The sequence below is a fragment of the Crocodylus siamensis genome, chromosome 10 (assembly GCF_052110815.1).
Source record: "Crocodylus siamensis isolate JL-2025a chromosome 10, ASM5211081v1, whole genome shotgun sequence".
Taxonomy (NCBI): Eukaryota; Metazoa; Chordata; order Crocodylia; family Crocodylidae; genus Crocodylus; species Crocodylus siamensis.
The window spans coordinates 64,623,775-64,640,342 of NC_143404.1; positions in this window are offsets into that span (position 1 = coordinate 64,623,775).

Here is a 16,568-nt window from a genome sequence, read left to right on the forward strand (position 1 = left end):
TCTGCTTTTCCCCCAGGCAAAGCGCAGGGGAGGGGCGAGTGCCCTTACTCCCATTCGTCAGATGAGAGCACCGAGGCCCGGACTGGGTGAACCAAAGCCAAGAACGTAACGCAGGTGCTCCAAATCCCTTGCTTCCCAGGTCATGTTGCCTTTCTTGAAATGAAGGGTTGGGCACTAAGCTAATTTAGCAATAAAGAAGCTTTACATAGAAACCTGAGACTTGTTTCTTTGTCGTTTCTATATTTTGGCTCATTCCCTTGGCGGAGAATATTGGGTTTTGTCCCACTGGACAGAACAATTCTCTAAGATTTGCAGCCTCCTCATGACAGCTCTGGGAGTCCACCCACCCACCCGAACAGGACAGAAGGACGCCAGGACCTGCAAATCCACCACAATAACCACAGCAGACCGCCCGCCCCCCTGACAGAGCACTAGGGCACCAATACCCAAGGGTACCCATCTGCCCAGCTCAGAGGAGCTCTAGGGCATCTCACGACAGCTCTTCCCCCTGAGACTCCTGGCCTAAGGGAGAACAGTGCCGACAAGAGAAGAAACCAGTCCTTCCCCCGTCCCTGGGATGAACTCATCTATGCCTGCAGGGAAGCCAGCACATCTTCTCAGCAGATCGAATCCATGCCCATCTTTCCAGCTGGCCCCAAGGGAAAAGAGGAAGGAAAACAGTGGAACCAAGAGTCTTATGGAACGACAGAAGTAAAACACAAACTCTTATTGCCTTCCATTAGAAACAATTCCTTTAAAATCCCTCAGTCTCGAGCGCTATTCCCCCGAGAGAAAATGTTACTGATACTGCTCTTAGAACCAATCTATATTTGCAATGTATGTATTTACACATTACTCATTTCCATTGTGGGCCTCCTGTGGAAACCTGTTTTCGGCTGGTGTGCAGCTGCCTGCATGCAGACGCACTGTAAAGACACTAGCTCAGTTTGTGCTGTCTGTGGCCGCTGCTTTTATGTTATATCATAGCCTAATTGCAGACAATCCTCTTTAACTGCTGACACACAGTTAAGTTGTTCTGCAGGTGAATGAGTGCCTGTAATGTTCCTCCAAGTTTTTTAAAGTCCTGCAATATTATTAGGTGGATTTATCAATGGCAAGACACCAGCTAGAGACATAAATCTATTTAAACACTGCCTCTGATTTCCCATTGTCCGTGGCATTAACTACCCAGTGGGGTTTTTGGTTTGGTCTTTTTGAGGGGGTAAAGTATGTTTAAAAATTAAAGGAATCCATTTTAACGCTCCTGTACAGACTGCTTCCTCTAGTTTATCAAGGGAAACCATGTTTTGTTACCAATAAATAGTGAAAAATAAACTTAATGAAACAAAGACAAAGAAACCAGCATTGCTGTACTATTTTGCCATCATATAGATTGGAGCATAGTGCTGAGATCCTTTATAACATCAGTGCCCTAAGAAATAATAATACTAATGTATGTTGCTGTTGCTGCTTTTGTTGTTAAGGCTCCCACCGTACTTTATAACCACAGAAAGGCAGCAGTACAGAAACACAGCTTCTTTCAGGCAGAGAGATGTGGAGGAAGAGCAATTCAGGGGCTAGGGTGCCAGAAGAAAAACCTCTCTGTAGAAATAATATCTGTCAGGTAGAAAATACTCAGACTTGGAGTCTTTGGCACCCAGTTTCACCCATGGCAGCAAGGGGCTGAGCTGCACCTTCCAAGATCTGAACCCAAGAATTCAGCTCTGAAGGATTTCACTTTTCAGAGGTGGGACCTATCCTTTTCCAGAGACTCTGAACCTCAGTGGAAACCAGCAGGATCTGGGGGTGTGCACCACCTCCCCCAAAATCGAGTTCCTAATATCTTGACACCCTCTTAGAGAGAGCTTTCAGACGAGTCTACAGCAGAAACGTGCCAGGATTCAGACTCCCCTGCAAAGAAGGCAGGATCTCCACTGTGTCACCCTTCCCTGGGACTCGGGTGCATTGCAGTGATAAGCACAAGCAGAAATAGTGGCTGGTAGGTGACAGAGCAGGATGCGACAAGGGTGTCCTTCCTCTGTTCCCGCAGTGGTGATCCACTAAACGTGACTATTAGAAATCCTTTCTAATGAACAGGGTGTGAAGTCCTGGAACAGGCGACCTAGGGACAAATGTCCCTGGAAGTTTTGAAGAGTAGATTAGACAAACATCTAACCTGGGGGGTGGTTGCTTGAGTGGTTCAGGTTTAGATAATTCAGCCTCGGCAAAGGGGATGGACTAGATGACCACACGAGGTTCCTTCCAGTTCTCCGGTTCGAGGACTTTGTGCCACGCGTGCGCAGGTGTTGCAAGACGTGTTGAGTCTGCCTTCCTCTTTGGAGAGAGGCTTCGAAAAGGAGAGTGGAGATGTAGGGAACAGGATAAAGTAAGCATCTTATGTGCTAGCCTGTAACAGAGCAAACAGAGTGGAAACCAAGCATAGAAAAGCTGAGGAAAAGAGCTGAGAAGGGCAGAGACAGTTCTAATGGATAAAAAATATACTGTGCCCCAGCCTCTGACTCAAGCAGGGGGACAGGAGACACAGAGACTGCAGCCCTAATTTGTGCTTCTAGGATTTCTGCAGTGACGTGGTTCCCCCTTACTTCTCCCTGCCCGGTTTTTGCAGGCAGGCACTGAGAGCCACGTCCAGCCCAAGCTGCAGTTCTTTCCCTGTTAGGGACAGATTACATCACGCTGTGTGCCTGCAGCAAAGAGATGGTGCAGAGCTGCAGTGACCCAAGGTGCGCTCCAAGTAAGACTGTGCCCCAGAGGACTGTGCTGCAGAGTGATACTCCATTAGGATTGGGAGAAATGCATGCTCTTGCTTTCTGCCCAGCCATTCAGTGGGTAATTTACTTTGCCCCAGGGAATGCATTGAGGGGGCAGCCCATGGACTCACCCTTGAGCAGGGGCTGTAATTGCAGCTGGCTTGTCTGGAGTACGCTGGGGCAAAGGAAGGCTCCTTGAACCTGGGTGCCCTGCATAATAGCTAGTCACGACTTGGCCATTCATACGTAGCAGAGGCTTTGCCTTTATTAATATTATCCTCAGGAACTATTTCACTGGATTCTCCAAATCTCTAAAAACTCAGTAACAATAGCATTCCTGGATCAGCACCTAGGTGGCCATTTGCTGAAGACCTTCAGGGCAGAAAACCTGATTTTCTGGTGACAAGGGCTCTGCACTGCCGACAGCTGGACAAATGTAGGGTCTGGCCCTTCCCCCTCCCCTGAAGGGAATTTTGCCATTGGCTCAATGGGAGCAGCAATAAGCCATTGTATTTGCCAGCAGAGTTTGCCAATATGTCTTGGAAGACAAAACCGGAGTGGTTAAGTGCTGGGCTCTAATGAGAGGTCACTTCCCCCCCTAGTCCATTTCCAGACCATAACCGCATTTTAATGAATAAAAAGTCATTGCTTTAAATCCATGCAGATCTGTGGTCCCTGCCAAGCCTGTTTTTCTTCTGGAAAGACAGATGGACGTGCTCACATTATGGTAGTTGTTTTTTGCGTGCCATATATTTTCAGTGATGTTCATGAAACTAGAATTAGTGACACTAATAATGACAAATCAGAGGGCTAATGTTGTTTAACCCTGTTAAAGTGTGTTATTACATTTACATGTTCCCACAGAGTAAATGCTGTTTGGCTCAGACATATGTCTTGCTATCTGTTTATTTTTATGAATCAGAAATGAATCAGCACTCAGCCTAAGAGTGTCCTGCAGATTTACTTGTCTCGTATACCATTTCAGAAAATGGGGGGAAGAGGAGGGGTTTGGATCATCTTGTACCCACTACAGACATAAAACCACTCTTAAATTTAATACAAAAAAGGCTGTCCTAGCATTGTCAAGGATTGATCTGAAGATGCGGAGCAGTACGTAAGCCCAGCTATTCCACAGGGCCCAGAGCTGGGTAGAGACTCTTGGTTGCATTAGCAGCTATGAAACAGATTTGCAGCCATATATTTCATGGCGTTGATAGTATGGTAATGAGTAGGGACCTGATATTGTACCTTTGCATGGGAGGCCCAGAATGTAAGCCCAACCCCTGGCTGGACAGTGGGGTAAGTCCAAATCCCTGCTCATACAGGGGTGATATTCATTCCTGTTCAAGTGTACCAGTGAAGACCCCAAAATAGGATGTACATGTAGATAGCTAGGCCCCATGCTAGCTGACAGAACAACTCCTCTTTGTTATCAGCTACTGAGACAAGCATTCCCATGCCATTTGATGGGATTTCTCTTGTGAGTACTTGCCAATGCCAAGTGGCTGCACAGTCAAGTCAGCAATTTGCAAGTCCTGCTTAGAGAAGAGTCCTACAGTAGTGGAGAACTGGGCAAAGAAACCCCCTGAAGCAGAAAATGTTGATGAAAACCAAATAGATTTTTTTTGCATCAACATTGTTCTTTGAATGTCTCTGGATACTCAAAGAAAAGAGGACTCCTTGACATTGGCTCCTTCATTGTTTGGGTTTCGTTCCCATTCTTGAATCTAGGGGCCTTTATCTGAAAAATAAAATAAAATAAAACCATTCCAAATAGGCTTGATCATCTTGGTGCTTTTGTAATTCAATATGCTGCTTCAGAGATTTGAAAAGGTTATGTAAGCAATAGGAACAACATCCTGCTTTCTTATAGCACTAAACATTCCAGCAGTTGCAGGAGGTAATTTAAATTCAATTACCATCACAAATCCTGAGGTTTGAAATTTAGTTCTTTATTTTTTAACTTTGCTGTCTCCAGTAAGCTATGGTCAAAGTCTTTAGCCAAATCACTGACATTAGACATTCTCACCATCTTCTTTCCTTTTTCCTGTACTAACTGTACTTTGTTTCCTGCAATGGTTTACAGAAACCATCTGCATCTCCTCCTGTTTTCTCTCAGGCATGGAGATAAAATTTCACCTTTGGATGTCTGGTTGCAGTCCAACTGGCAGCCTGGATGCATTTGGTAGCTGTGGCGCAGTGCCTGTTATGTACAAGTGTTAAGCACACAGGGTGGCGATGGGAGAACCTGTGTGAGATCAACCCTTCACAGGTCAGCTTCAGCTCCACCTTTATGCTCAAGGGCCAGCGCCCTTAGAAGTGGTTGCCTGAAATTAAGCAACTAGATCATAGTTAAACGACTGAAGAATAATCTGATTTTTCAAAGGTGCAATGACATTGTGGCCCTCACTGATGTAGAAATCTATGGCTGGAATTACCTCCTAGTCAGGGAAGCTGGAACACTCTGTCTCTGATGCACCTGAAAAAATTTAATGTAACCCAGGTACACCCAAGGGTGTGCCCTATTCTCAGTTGGATGGGATGGGTAGGCAGGAGGGGGTGCTGTGAGAGGGATGCCAGAATTTGCCAAAGCCCAAAGTTCTCAACTATATACAATTTATTGAGTTACCAACATCCCCCACCTCCGAGCAGGGGTGGGGCAAGCCCCTCCCAGCTGTTACCTGATTGATGGAAATGTTCCACCAATCTGAAGTGTTCTTCTCCAAGCCGGGCTTGCCAGGCAAAAGTAGCAAGCCCACCACACTCAGCTCAAGAGGGTAAATAAAGCACAGCTGTTTTATTAACACAGAACAGCACAGTTGTTTTCCTTGCTCCATTTCTGAAAAATAATCATAGGACTCACAGCTTTATCAACTCCAAAAGTAGAAGGGACTCTCTGTTCCCTGTTCCTATGCAACTTGATGCTGTTGCTGTACCATCAGACCATCTAGCTGAGTATCCTCTCTGGGGCAGTGGAGAATATTCTGATGCTTTGGAGGATACCAAAACTAAAGCAATAAACTATAATGATCTTTACAGGTTGTACATGAAGGGCTTCTTCATGACCTCAACAGTTAGTAGTTCAGGCCCTAAAGCACAAAATTTGTTTAGGGTCACTGCCATCTTCCCTTTGTGAAAGGTTCCATGTATAAAGTTTGCAGGAAAAATCAGGACTACCTCCATACTGGAGTGGCATCCAGATCCCAAACTAACATTCCTGCCCTGTGGGTATTACTTAGATCCAGATGTTATACTCCCATCACACTGACCTAAGCCAGTAGTGCTCAACCTTTTGGCCCTGTGGGCTGGACGAGTGGTACAGGGCCAGTCCACAGGCCAGATCTAGTGCTGCAGGTCCATCTATGGGTGCCACACATGACAAGCCAATACCACATGTATATAAGAAGACCTAATACTGACCGATATTGGGTCAGGAGGGGTGATCCAACTAGCAGAGGATCCCTTGTTCATTAGCAGAGGATTAGTTCCTTGTTCATTAATTTGAATGGTGACTGTGATTTAATTGACCCAGACCTGACCAGAAATAGTCCCTGTGAAAGACCTAGGGATTGGAGTGAAGAGCAAATCACGTAGGTAATTCTGAGTGAATGACAGACCAGGGTGTAGGGGAGGAGAAGCCCTGGAAAGGACTCACACCAGGAGACATCACTGACAGGGCAGACATTCTTCTGTCCACAATAGTAACAACAAAGCATGGCGGGTGACACATTAATGGATGATGGAGTGTAAACGCTAGGAAGAAAAATCAAGTTAGTAACTAGCCAGCCTCCACTGTCATGGTGATCCTTGCCACATTCATCTGCACATCAGCAGTACTCCTTTTGTTGGCTTTCTTAAAACATCAGATAGGCAAAGCAATGATTAGTGGTTTCTTCTGTTTTGTGGGACAACAAAAAATTCCTCAAAAAACCAGCAACAGCAACATACGGACAAAAATGCTCTCAGAAGTACCCAAAAAAGATGTAAAAAAATGCAAAATGCTTTTCTTTGGCCTCTCAGCAAGAATCAGAGGTCAGAAATGGATTTTTAAAATCTCTTATATTGGATACTCCATATGCAGTGGGGTTGAAAAGTATTTTGTTTAAGCAGCTAGTGCACCTATTTTGCAAGCAATGTCTCCAAAAGTGGAAGAAAGAAGGAATTCAGCCTTCCAAATGCTCTAGGCATCTCCAAAGCCTACTGTATTTTTGCAGGACTTCCAAATAACTTGAGAAATCAACAAAGTCCCACCTCCCTCCTTGGGTTTTCTGAGACTGATCGTTTCCCTACTCTGGTATAAAGTTGAGTTTACTTTCTAGCCATTAGCTGCAGTGATTCTTACAGAGCCTCCATTGCCAACACATCAGATTATCCCACTGGGGTTGACCCCTCCTAGGAGCAGCATCATTCCCATAGACTGAGACCAAGCTTTTTATTTCATGTTAATGTATTTAATAAGTCAAGAGACAGCAACTTGGCAGAGAAGTACAAGTTATTTACAATGGCCAGATACTCAGTCCTGGTATCACTCAGCAAATTCAGTGGTACTGAGAATGCTCAGCACTTATTGTTATCAGGTAGCTACTATTCACCCAAGCCCAGAGGGTCTCTGTCCCCTGAAAACTGTCCTCTATGCTTTCCCCCTTATTCAGTAACCAGATGCCCTTGCAGTCTGTTCACTTCTAATTCTTTTCATTCTTCCTTATTCAGATCTCAACACAGGCAGCCCTTTCCCATGGTTCTCTTGAACTATTGTGGACTGGTTTGCCACATGCCATGTGTGGGTTTAGGAGAGGGCAATAACACAGATGCACTCCTGGCCTTTTCAGTTAACCAGGTCACGGGACTTTTTATTTAAATCCTCAAAGCAAGCAATAATCCCCTCCTCCCTTCTCCTCTGTGCTCAGTGGCATGTCCCATCCCCTCCTCTTTCCTGCCCCCTTCCTTTGCCCTTCCTGTCTCTGGCTGTGCCAGGGGCAGGGGGATCTCCAGAGCTGCTCCTGGCCACTCTAGCTGGGGTCAGATTGGGAAAGCAGCAGCAGCGGGTAGGTTCCTCTGTTCTGCCTGGCCCATGCCAGCCTGGGAGCAGGTACACGGGAAGTGAACCTACCCACTGCTGCCGCTGTCTGTAGCCGAGCCCAGTTTCAGACACAGCCTGGCTGCAGCAGGTTAGGAGTAGCTCTGGAGCTGCCCCACCACCCCTGGTTCAGCTGGGGACAGGAGCAGCAGTGGTCAGGAAGCAGAGGAGAGAAGAGGAGGGGAGGTGTCTGTAGGAATGTTTCAGCTCCTGGATTCATGCGATTACCAGGGAATCTCAGCTTTCGTTCAAGAAAGGGCAGGTATCTAGTCAGCATTGCTGTAAAGAAAAGCTAGCAAAATGTGAAAGTCTTTACCAGTTTTTCCACAAAGAAAATTCAATCCTATTATTTCTGCTTTAACCAGCTTTATAGCTAAATCAAATATTGTAAGCCAGATCTGTCCTCCACATGGAGGGAAAAGATCTTAGCGATTCAATGCTGGTTACATGGCCTAAGGGAAGTTTGGATTCTTTAAAAACCAGTATTTGTGATTGCACTATATGTGGAATAAAGCCTGAGATGCAAGAGTTACCATAACAACAACACCTCAACATGGTGCATCCACAAATATCTAACACATCCTAGGGAAAAGTATTCGGTATCCCACTTAGGTGAAAACGATTTCTCCCCGAAAGGCTGTTCCATGTAAAGAAGTGATGGGCAAATGATAACACTGTAGCAAGAAATCATTGTGTGTATGAAGGCTTTGATATGTTATTTATTGGAATCACATTAAATTTTAACCTAATCCTAGTACGCCAGTGCAGACTAGTTTGGCCTCTCCTGAAACTTTTACCCAGCTCCTGGGGCTAATGGTGTTGGTAAGTCACAGACTAAGGAAGAATGCAATGTTATCCTTATATAATAATAATCATGTTCATTAAGATACTGCCTAAAGTAAACCAAGAATAGGACCACATTGTGCTAGGCGCTGTACCAACAGCATAGCAGACAATCCCTTTTCCAAAGAGCTTACAATAGACAAGACATAAGGGGTAGGGGAAAGGGGTGGACGCCACAAGCAGAGTGAACAATGGGATGACAAAATAGCATGTTAGTTCCCTGATTTTTTGCAGCATGGGGCTTTGTCTAGTTAGGAGGGGATCAGCTACATGAAGCAAAATAAAAAAGATGAGGGAAACCAGGTCAAAGAGAAGGGGAGGCTAGGTGTGAATGAAGCTAAGGGAAAGGGACTGTGAAGGAGGGGAACGAGGTAAGTTGGAGCAAACAGCCAGGATAGCGAGTGCCCAGCGAGAACCGCACAGAGGGCTCTGAAGGGTCCTGGCTTTGACAGCTGCTTGTACTGATAGATTCTGGCTGGTTCCTCCCTTCAGTCTTTTTTCCCTTTCAGACCATGTGAGTGAAAGGGGAAGCAAGACCACAGTTCTCGCACCCCCAGAGAGTTGGGGTCTGACACAGAAATCCAAGCCAACCAACCAACCAGATGCAATAAGGTGTAAGGTAATGTTTAATTTCATTTTGTGGCTAGGTAAATTTAGTACCAAACCATCTTTTCAAAATGTAAAATCAAAAAGTATTTCAGTTTGCAAAAGCTGGGGGAATGCTTTGACTACAAAGAGGGGAGGGAGGGGGTTAAGCCACTTTTCAGCCAACGCATGATTCACTGAATTCAGTACAAATTTGCAAAGTTTCAGCTGACCTAAATCTGTTTGAATAAGCTACTGGACTGAACACACTTCACCTTGTTCTAATTAAAAGAAAGGGCTTAATTCCTTTTCCTATTTCATAGCTTTGTCAGCTACCCCTTTTTGTTATTTTTCTTACTGAGACAGCATGTCCAATATGCATCCCAACTCATGCATAAAATACTTCACTACTATCTGACCTGCCTACAGGTTTTATTTTGTTGGCGGGGGGCGGGTCTTTTGAGACCCATTTTTGCTATCTTAATCCCACAAAATATTCTGTTTAGAAGTCAGGTATCTAGACATAAAGCAGTTTCTTTTCCCTTCAAAGTAGTTCTTCCATATCCACTTGTATAATGAGATAATCTGCTCATTATACAGAGGAGTGCAGAATAGACAGACTGGATGTGGAAACGCTGCCTGCCTCTAATCACCACGTCTTCATTACTTTTGTTCCCCCTGTAGTCACAATATCGGGCCTCGCGTTTCCTGGGTTTGTACTTATACGGTTCTCTGCTCTTTTGTTTATTCCCAGCACAACTGGGACATTGGACCTGATTTTACTCAAGGCATTTTGCTGCTATTACCCAAAAAAACTAGACTTGTTTCCCTTCTGTTTGCTTTGATAGATGGACACAGCAGCAAGTGTTTTTCTGTGCTAGAAACAGGAAAACTAGCTATGAAAATGTTATTGCTGCTATTTGGGACAAAGAAACTTCTAAAGGCCCCATCAAGATGCAGACCCTACGGTGCTAGGTGCTGTTCATGCACACGTTAATAGACAGTGCTGGCCCCAAACTATTCATAGTCTAACTAGACCAAGCATAAAGGGATAAAACATAGAGGATGGCAGGGGACTGAGGCACAGAGAGGGAAAATGAAGGACTGAAGGCCACGCAGGAAGTGTGGGGCCAAGCTAAGAAGTGAACCCAGGGGTCCTTGGTCCCAGTTTAGTGCTTTAGCCAGAAGAATCTCCTGTCTTACAAGCAAAATGTCACTGAAAGTGGGATTATATTTCCCTTTTCTTTTCCTTTCTAGTAGCATCATGTTTATTCATTGCTTAAAATTTTCCAGTGCGATTGTGAGAATAGAAACCTGCAAGTCAGATGGAAAGAACTCTACGTTTGAGCCTGCGTAAAGCATCCAGCAAAAACAAGTATGTGGGCAAAAAAAAAAATATTGTGCAATAAGGGCATTTCTCAAAGGAAATACTAAAACGGCACGAGAACGGCCGATAGGTATGCTGTGCTGAGAGTAAGTTAGGAGAGCTGGGGACAGCAGGGGTTGTTGGGAGTCAAGGCCAAGTGCAAGGTAGCAGGCAGGGGGCAGTCCTGAGGAGGGATCATCATCCTTCACAGGCAGTGGGACGGAGGCTCCACAAACATCCCTGCAGCTACAGCTTGGCCTATGCTGCGTAGGGCTGGCTGAAAAGCAAGAATTCTGTTTTTGCAGGGGAGAAAAAATGTGGTTTCACCGTTCACGTCCCTTCATCATCAGAAGGAACTTTAAACCTTTCAAAGCTCATCACGGAGAAGACAAGAGAGGGCTCCCACCCAGACGAATGGACAGGCTGGTGGTTTCAGGCACTCACCTGGCATGTGGCAGACACTGGAGTGGGGACTGATCTCCCTCTCTCTCTCTCAGTGACCAGAAAAAGCATCATGACAAAATATTCACTGAAACCATCTCTGCCAAAAGGTTTGGTTTGGATGAATCCCCATTTTCTGACAAAAAAAGAGAGAGAGAGAGAAACATTATGTCAAAAATGTTCCCAGGGTGGGAAGGCTCGGATGGAGAAGCTGAGCGGTTGTGTAGAATGGCAAACACCCCTTTCCTGGCCACCCCGCAAATCCTGGAGGCCTGGTGTAGACGGGCTCCATACACAGAAGCTGCAAACCCCTGGAGTAATATCCAGCGTCTAGCTCCCGACCTTGGCAGTGAACCGCACTGACCGTTCCTCCTTCCCTTCTCATGCACAGCTGCAGAGGATTTGCCTCTTAGGAAAGGAGCCAGAGGAACAGCCAAATGAAGGGTTGTCTGCAGGCGCTGCAGTGAAATGAAGCTTGATTCTACAGACCTTACTCATGCTAAACCGTCTGTTCATGAGCACTGCCTGTTCACAGTCCTGCACTTGCGCAGAAGCCACCCTAGCTGGGACACAAACCGCACACTTGTGTCAAGTTCATTAGTTCTGGTGTGGATGCAGACGGGACAGCTTACAGTGAGAGGTGCAGCTTTCAGCACCTCCAAAACTAGGGCCAGCTTGATGTCCGTACCTACAGGTTTGGGCACTTAAGAGCAAAAAAATGTGGTCGAACTCATTGTATCCAGTGTCACACAAGGGGTTAGAGCCCAAGTAATGGGCTAGGATGGATGCTCACCTGCCAGCTGGGATTTAAAGGGTGAGAGGCAGAAGTCAAGCGACCTGACTTCTACACCTGTATGCAGTTCATAAGGACAGCATATTGTAGGCATTAAGACTCACTGTTTCCCATCTAAAGCTCCGAAGAGCTTGGCACACTGCCTAGGCACTGATTTTAATTGGTGTGGTTAGGGTGGATGCACATACTACACTTGAAACCACCCCGGGACTTTAGCCCACACACTCCTACTTGAGAGGGACTAGACCACAGGTAGCCCCTATAGCTCTGCCTATTGAGCCAGTGCAGTAATAACACTTGGAAGAGGATCCCCATGTCACAGCAGAGCAAACCTTGTTGAAAACAAGTTATCAATGGAGCCCCCAGAGACCAACCACCACAAACCTTTACTTCGTTCCAGAAATGTTTTGGAAGCAATTACTTCATCTTGCTCTTTATTCATGGGATTCACTTAAGTGATGACATTACAGCTCAGTCCATTAACTAAATGGGTTATATATTTTCTCAAAGTTTCAGTGAAGTAATGTTGCATCCTACATTGATATCATTGTCAGCAGTAAAAGTCAGGGGCAAGTCCTCGTTTGTTTAGCCAGGGTTGCCTCGGCTGAGACCATAATATGACATATCTGGCTCCAGCTCTTTGTAATCCTGGAGCAGGAGTTTCAAAAAACCAAGTGTTATTTTCACAAAAATTCCTGGCAGTGGCACAGTTTATTATGAGAGAGAAAGCGAGCAAGAAAAATTGGCATGTCATTTCTTAAATGAATTTATATCCTCATTTCCTTTAGAAAATGAATCCATGCTCCATCTAGCCTTTTTCCATCAATCTGCAGGGGCAAAGTTTGCAGAGCACAATCGAAATGCACAGTTATAGCCCAGGCCAGTGTGCCATATATGGCCTTAATAATAAGATCCTCCCCTACCCTTACTGCCAGTAGTGCCTATAAAGGTTTTATTTTCCATCAGTTAGCCATGCAGTAGGTCTTAAAAGTCAGCAGCAGCTCAGAAAATAATCAGGGACACATGATCAAAATTCTGGTCACTGGGGCCAAACTGATTGTGAAGCCTGCAGACGCCTTCATGGCTTTACAAGCTGATTTGCTGGGGACTTGCCGTTCAGCTCTATTCCACTTTGCTGTTTTTGTGTGGTTTTTTTTTTCTAATGTCTCAGTATCCCAGGCAGGGTCAGCCACAGCAGCAGGCTGTGTGGAGGCCAGTTGAAAGAAGATATGAGAATCTGGGAGCCAGTAAAAGGCACTGATTTTGGTAACTACCACAGAACGCCGTCAATCAAAATAAGTTTCTTGCAAAAATCCCCCAAACAGCCGCCCCTCTGCCACCTCCATCCGCCTTGTCTGATGGGTGGTTGTTGATCTATTAAATACAGCCGAACCACTTGGAAATAGCTTCTTGTTATGAGTCACCGCCTTCCTATTTTTTGCACCCTCAAATACACCCAGGTGAAATGGATGTCATTTATCTGTTATGTGCAAGGGCTGGAACAAAATGGGGAGCTGAGGAACAGCTGGATTGAAAAAGACAGCTCTAGGGCTCAAACAGGCACCGCTGCCTAAAGGGGAAGTCAGGCCTGCCCCCATAAACAGCACTGACTTGCTGGCAAATTCAAAATGGGGGCAGAGGGAGAAATGTTCATTGGGGGTCTGCTTGAGAGGATTTTTTTAAACCGTTGGCAAATGGAAGAGTAAAAGAATAAAATGAGATTTTTGTTTTGCACTCAATCTTTTTTTAAAGGGTTTACACTGCTGGAAGGGAATATCAAGCTGATAATTCATTTGAAAAGAAAACTGAAAATATATATATTAATGGTTTGACCTTTTAAACATGTTTCCCTTGCATGGGAAATTTGATCAAAACTCAGGATTGCCAGATCTGCATTTTTTTGCACAGAATCCCCAGTCTGCCCTCATATACATTGAAGGGGGCATTGGGCTGCAGGTGTGGCTCAGATATTGTGTGTGTGCATCATAAGAGAGTGGAAGTGGGGTTAAATGCTGGTCTTTAACTCAGCATTTATTTCTATTTTAGACTGGGGGGGAAGCTAAAATTATTCCTAAAACATTTTTCAATTCCCACCCCCCCCATTTTTCACACAGTCATCATCACCATCAGCATCATATTGTGACTTTACTCCCCTCATCCTGGGACTTTTAGTGAACTGTAATATTATCACTGAAAATGCATTTGTGAATCCCACAGATTGTGCCATTTGTTTCTCAGAAAACAAAGCAGTATCTTAATTCCCTTGCTCTTCGAAGCCTGCATTGTCTTTGTACTTTGATTCATCACAATAGCAATGGAGCCACATGGGACATCTGCATTGACAAAGAGGTTTGAAGGGCTGGGGGCAAACTGCATTGGAAAGCTGGCCTGTCATCTCCGGAAACAGAGCTTATGTCCTGAGCAACTATGGTTCTGTACGTGAAACCCAGAAAATCCCACAACTTGGTTCAAACTTGGGAACAATACAGCCTCTAGCCAAGTCTCGCAGTAATTTCAGCTTCCACTGTATTCATAATTTAGGTTAATGTTTAGGTTACACTGCACCTCGTTTTCGATCTGTGTTCATTTGTTCTTGCAAGTCAATAAAGTGCCATTTCCTTCTATTACATTGATCTGTGTCTCTTCTGGGTCTAGTGAAGCCTGGGTGGAGGTGTCCTGATTGATGCTTTAGCTGTTGCACGAGAAGGCAGCGCAACTGGCATCGCCGTGGGGTCCTTCGCTCACAACAGCGTGTCAGTGCAAGCGAGAGCCGTGGCTGCTGACGGGGTGCTGGGCCTGCGAGCCCTTCAGACACAGTATGGCGTCAATGGAGCTATTATGATTTCACCCAGGCCGGCTCCTCTGGTGGCAGATTCTCTCATTCCCTGAGCAGCAGGGGAGGTCTAGACTGAAACTACACACAGGGATTTTTTTCTATCCCTTTTTTCCTTTTTTTTCCCCTAGCCTGCCAGTTCACCAACCATGAAAGTAATCCACAAAGTCTGAAAGGGCTTTCTCTGCTCTTACCTGCTCGGCTGGCTTGGTGTGCCTGAACGGCCATGAAGACTAGGCATAAAGACCTGGCATGCAAGGTTGAACTTCTAATGTAGAGTTGTAAAGGTCTGGGGCGCTGCAGGGGCAAGGAAGCAGTGGACTCTAAACAGCTCGATGCATCTTGATCTCATTCCAGGGGAAGGAGGGAAGTAACCGAGGTGAGCCTGGATACAGAAAAAGAGAGCTCCCCAAAAAGGCACTTTTGGGAATCATTTACATCAGGAGTGACATGGACTGTAATGACAGCTGGCCTATTTGCCTCAAATGGCCTCAGCCACAATTCTACAGCAAAACACCTCAAACTCTGTACTTGGGCCAGTTCCAGTTATAAGTATAGGCTACACCCAAGTTGTGCCGTTCCTCTTCTCATGTCTCTACGCCACATTTCACCATTCTGTTATACGTGCTTGCGCTCATGTGTTGTACTGTGCAAGATCTTTCATTGCACATGTGCCTGCAGGCAGTGGGCACTGCAGCAGGTGTTGCACAGTCCGAGGCTCTGTGTTGTAGCCACAGGTGGTTTAACATAGCTCCACTTCTTCATTAGTTCCTTGGACCATCTGACTCCACTATGCAGGCAGTTGAGACTGTGCCACCTTTGCCATGCACCGTTCAGCTTGGCTCTTCTCCAAGTTTCAGTCCAAATCCCCCCTTACCATTTGCACAGAAGACCCTCTGACTGGGGTCTGGAGGAACTTTAGTTTTACCCAACTGGTGACACAGGTTAGAGCCCTAGCTCTGCTGTAATCAAGTCCATGCCTGACTCACCTTGCAATGAGAATGAAAAGAAACATCATTTACATGCTAATAATCCTCAACTGCCCTTCCTTGCTTATCCTTTTGCATAACTGACTGGATTTTGTCTTACCCTGCCCTGAAACAAAGGGTTGTAGGATACGTTCCTGGATGGACACAGTGCAGAAACAGTGAGATTATCAGTAATGCACACAGGGTTTTTCTCTGGAGATGCTCACATGGGAGCTTGGATGGCCTGGGTGCTAACTACACAAAGTGTGCATAAAAAGGCAAACTGCTGGAGGAATGGTGCCCAGACAACAGCACCCTAGTTCATGATTAGGACATCTAGGTATAACTCCAATCACCATTATAATACTCTTTCCTCACTGAGATGAGGGCCAATGTGGACACCGGGTTATTGCTGGAGCCCAGAAACCTCTGCTATTGCTCTCTACTTCTGAATCTACCCCAAAAAGGAGGAAAGATCAGAGAGTCCAAAGAAGACCAGTGCAGTGATTCATGCCTCCTTCACCAGCCTGAAGAAAGCTGCCATAACCAGAGACATTTTTATCAGCAGCCCCGACTTCTGTAAGTGAATTTCCCCTGAAATGGGCTGATTTTAGCGTAAACACCAATGCAACCCATCGGGCAATATCCTGCGGTCAATCAGCCTTGAGGTAAAGGGTGGGGGGTGGGAAAGGAAATAAAACAACCCCATATCCAAGGAAGGTAAAACCCTGGTGGTGGGAGGGAGAGCACAACACAGAGACAGGTTTGCCTTGTTCATGTTTTATTTTGATTTTCAACTTTTGCATAAGAGCAAAAGTATGGAGCAGAACCTCGACGCCGAATCCTTGGGAGTAGGGAAGAAAACAAAACTACTCTGTTACCTGCTGCCCCTGT